The sequence below is a fragment of the Rattus norvegicus genome, chromosome 18 (assembly GCF_036323735.1).
Source record: "Rattus norvegicus strain BN/NHsdMcwi chromosome 18, GRCr8, whole genome shotgun sequence".
Classification (NCBI taxonomy): domain Eukaryota; kingdom Metazoa; phylum Chordata; class Mammalia; order Rodentia; family Muridae; genus Rattus; species Rattus norvegicus.
This window is the reverse complement of record NC_086036.1, coordinates 77,724,995-77,729,372: the sequence shown is the minus strand read 5'-3', so window position 1 is coordinate 77,729,372 and position 4,378 is coordinate 77,724,995. Positions and strand designations below refer to the sequence as shown.

Genomic DNA, 4,378 nt, shown 5'->3' with positions numbered 1-4,378 from the left:
ACTGATCACCTGAGCCTAGGTTCGGAACTGTCCAAAATGGGTTGAACCCTCCTACGTCAATCATTCACCAAACGAGCAACCCGCAGATACTCCCACAGATAAACACAGTGCCTCAATGGAGATGCCTTCTTCCAACGTGGCTCTAGATTGTGCCAAGTTGACAAAAACTAGCCAGTGCAACGTGTGAATTTGTCATTCACGAATAAGATAATCAGAGAAAACTTTGCCTACCATAAGAAAGCCTAGAATGATTTTCCAAGGTATAGAGCAGCCATTCTCAACCTGTGGGTCTCGACCCTTTTGACAAACCCCTATCCCCAAAATATTTAAATTACAGTTCTACGGCTGAGCGAAATTACACGGAGTTACTATGCATTGCATTTCTATTATCTCCTCGACAGTTGATGGACACCCAGGCTGTATCCATTTCCTGGATGTTGTGAATAGAGAGGTAATGGATGTAAATGGGCAAGTGTACTGGCTGGGTTTGTGTGTCAACTTGACACAAGCTGCAGTTATTGCAGAGGAAGGAGCCTCCCTTGAGGAAATGCCTACATGAGATCCAGCTATAAAGCATTTTCTCAATTAGTGGTCAAGGTGGGAGGACCCAGCCTATTGTGGTCCTGAGCAAGCTGAGCAAGTCATTAAGCAGCACCCCTCCATGGCCTCTGCAGCAGCCCCTGTTCCAAGTTCCTGCCATGTGTGAGTTCCTCTCCTGCTTCCTTTGGTGATGAACAGCAATATGGAAGTGTAAGCTGAATAAACCCTTTTCTCCCAATTTGTTTCTTGGTTGGGATGTTTTGTGCAGGAATAGAAGCCCTGACTAAGACAGCAAGTCTCTCTGTAGCAGGATAGGGAGTCCTTTGAGGACGTGCCCAGGAGTGGTATGGCTGGATCATGAGATATTCTTTACCTCTAGGTTTTTGAGAGGCCTCCAAGCTGATTTCCTCCATGGTTGTGCCCATCAACATTCCCACCAGCACTGTATAAACATTCCTCACGTCCACATTTCTTGTCATTTGTGCTCTTGCTGATGGCCCTTAGGAATAAGGTGAGACAGGGCTCGAAGTTCTAACAGGCCTTTTCTGAATGACTAGGGCCACCGAGTCCTTTGAACGGATTCCTGGCCATTTCATTTCTTCTGTTGAGATTAGTGCCTGGTCTCATAGCCCATTTCTTAATTGTTTGATATTTTTTCTTAATAGTTGGATTTTTTTAATTATTATTTGTATATTCTACACGAATCCCAAGCCTGTGGTGTAGCTGGCAAAGCTTGTCTCCCACTCTGGGGGACTCTTCTTCGCTTTATCGACAGTTTGTTTCTGCTCTGTAAGGAAACCTCTTAATTTCAGGACTCGGCTGCCATTTTATTTCTTGATTGTTGACCTGCTCCTGACATGATTTCCAAGTTTTAACTGTTGTATTTTTCTCTCAGAAATAATTGAGTTACATGAAAGAATAAAAATTGGGACTTCATCTGGCAGAGTGACCCTGTGAAATGGGTATGTAGGCCCTGTTTGCTGTTCATTCAGGAAGACTCAGCCTGGCACGCCAGGAGATTGGGACCCTTGAGTTCAATTCTGTGGTAATTTTAAGCCATTGTGAGGTATGGGTTCTCCCTCTAGCCCTAGAATTTAATGTTGGATAAGATAGTGATAATTTTGACATGGATTTTATTTATTTTTTTATTTTTTGTGAATTTCATATTAGGCATCCCAACCCCACTCCCCTCCCCCTCCCCATCCCCGTCCCCGTCCCCTATGCCCACCATCCAAGCTTGCAACATCCCTCCCAACAGAGGAAAAACATATCTTATTATTGTGGAAGCTGTAGTTTGTCGGTGTGTCCCACAGTGTACTTATTATATATAAGTACACTGTAGCTGTCTTCACACACACCAGAAGAGGGCATCAGATCCCATTACAGATGTGACCTCGGAAATTGAACTCGGGACCTCTCTGGAAGAGCAGTCAGTGCTCTTAACCACTGAGCCATCTCTTCAGCCCCCTTGTGCATACCTGTTTGCTTGCAAATGTCCATTGCAATGATTCTGTCTGGTACGAGGTCTTTGGTTTCTGCTACTCTATCAATACTGGGACCTCACTGGAACTGCTCTTGGATATCCTGTTATTTCCCTGTGTCATGGAGATCCTATAGCTTTGGATCTGTAGGACCAAACCCCTTCATGTGCTCCAGCAGTTCGTAGATGGTGCACGCGGTGGGGTGGGGGTGGAGGGCCATTCAAAGCCCCGAATCTGGGCCCGAGAGGTATTGGTGCTGATCAGCCCTCCAGCCCTCCCACTCTCCCACCTCCAGGCTGGTTCGCCAGCAATACTCACAACCAGAGCCAGCTCTATTCTGGTGCCCAGGGACAACTCTCCTGCCTGCCATAGGTGGCAATGGATGATGGAGAGGAGGAGGACGTCTCTCCCTCCCCATGTCTTGTCTGCCCAGCAGACAAGAAGCAGAGCTAACTCTTCTATGTTCATGCCCCGGAGTCTGCTCACCTGCAACGTACATACCCAGGACCAGCTCTCCTGTGCTGCCCAGGTGAGGTGCAGGTCCCATTCTCCCCAGCGCTGCAGCAGGTGAGGGGCAAGGACAGCCAGCTCGCCTGCTCTCATGACCCTAGCATTAGCTCTCCTGCCTGCTATAGGAGACAAGGGAGGAGGGTAAGGGAGTACCTCTCTCCATTGCCCATTGCACAGCAGACAAGTTGTAGAGCCAGCTCTCCTACACTCATATCCCCGGGCCAGCTCACCGGCTACTCCCACAATGTGCAGGGCCTTCTCTCCCAGAATGCAACTGGCTAGGAGTGGGATCAGCCCTCCAACCTTCATCCCCACGCCAAGGCCGTCTCCCACAGGATGCCCAGGTGAGGAGTGGGGCCAGTTCTCCACAACCCTCAAACATCAACAGGTCCCCAGGCTGCAGCCCAGACCAGGGACATTCATCTGACCTTTGGTGGTGATAGAGCCCTGCTGCTGCAGGGCCATGGACACACATGTGCCCCCTGTTGGCAGCTCAGAACAGGACACCGCCATGGTTCCAGGTGGCATTACCAGCTACTCATCATCTGGCTGTTCCTCACTCACCTCTCCTCACTCTCCAGTTCTGTCCCTCTTCATTATGCTCATGTCTTTCTGTTTTTCTTTCTCTTTCATTTCTCCACCCTTACTTGCTCCTCTTAGTGGCACCCAGGGTCTCTGAGCGTCTGGGGTCATCTCAGGAGTGCTCTGTCCCACTCACGCATGTGCAGTGCCAGACTGGTGGTCATCTCAAGCTAGCTTCTGGTTTGGTTCCCACAGGCCATCTGAGTAGCCCCGGGGTCGTTTGTCTTGGGCTCACAGTCTCAGGTGGGTTCTTCTAGTCTCTAGCTTGCTCTCTGTTCTGCGAACCAGTCAGGGCCTGCATGGCGCCTGGCTGGTGGGTCTCAGGCTCGCTTTTTTTAGGGAACGTTAGGCTACTAATTATTCAGGTGCCCACAGGTCAGAACACTGAGCATAGACATAACCTCTCTCCTCTCTGCCACCTACTGACACAATGGGGTACAGCACCCATACCTGCAATGCCCCTGGGGGCAAGATAATAATAATAATAATAATAATAATTATTATTATTATTAAATCTATTCTGCAAAGCGTTGCTGTATTTTGAAATGAAACTCCATATCTAGAGATTAGATATTGTGAATTTTTTCTTACTCACCAAGAGTTTAAATGAAGAGCATTTTGAGATAGACAATAAGAGAACAAAATCCTTGACACTGAGAAGAACAAAAGAAGGAATGGTGGTGCCATATCACTGCCTCAGTTTGGACACAAATTGCTGTCACAATGTCAAACTGCAGATCCAAGGGAGCACAAGAGTGAACATGTTTTTAAATCGATTCAGAGATCTATAATGCAGACCGTCACAGGGACACAGCTCCTGCGACAAGCACGTGGGCGCTCTCTCTCCCATACCAGTTTGGTTTTAGTTTGTGACCGTAGGCAAGCCACATTTTTTTCTACCATAGATTTCTCATCTGAAAAATGATAATGTGTGCTCCCTCCTATCTAGACACCAATGATTATCTCGATCGCTGTAAGGCACCATTAGACTAACTAGCACAAAACAGTAAAGAGAAACAGGCAGCAATTAAAAAGACAAACAAAAACAAACCTTCAAGCCTCATCTGCGGTTACCTCATTGGCAAGACTGCTGACTTCTGCCATTTTCATCCTGAAATTATCAAGCTGCAAAAGTCAGTGAACATAAGGCATGAGCAAATTTAACATTCTGTTTCTGGCCTGCTCTGTTGTGGGCTGTCATTACAGAATACCCCAAACTGGGTAATTTATAAACAAAATTAAATTATTTCTCATTGTCTGGGAAG

At 47.3% G+C, this 4,378-nt stretch overlaps 1 non-coding gene across 1 annotated transcript; it reads right to left on the bottom strand.

Moving 5' to 3' along the window:
- Positions 1 to 3,454: 3,454 nt before the first annotated feature.
- On the bottom strand, positions 3,455 to 3,585 carry LOC120098378 (small nucleolar RNA SNORA17). Its single transcript, XR_005496562.1, has one exon. It is a non-coding gene; the product is annotated as a small nucleolar RNA SNORA17 (small nucleolar RNA).
- Between the last annotated feature and the right edge of the window lie 793 nt (positions 3,586 to 4,378).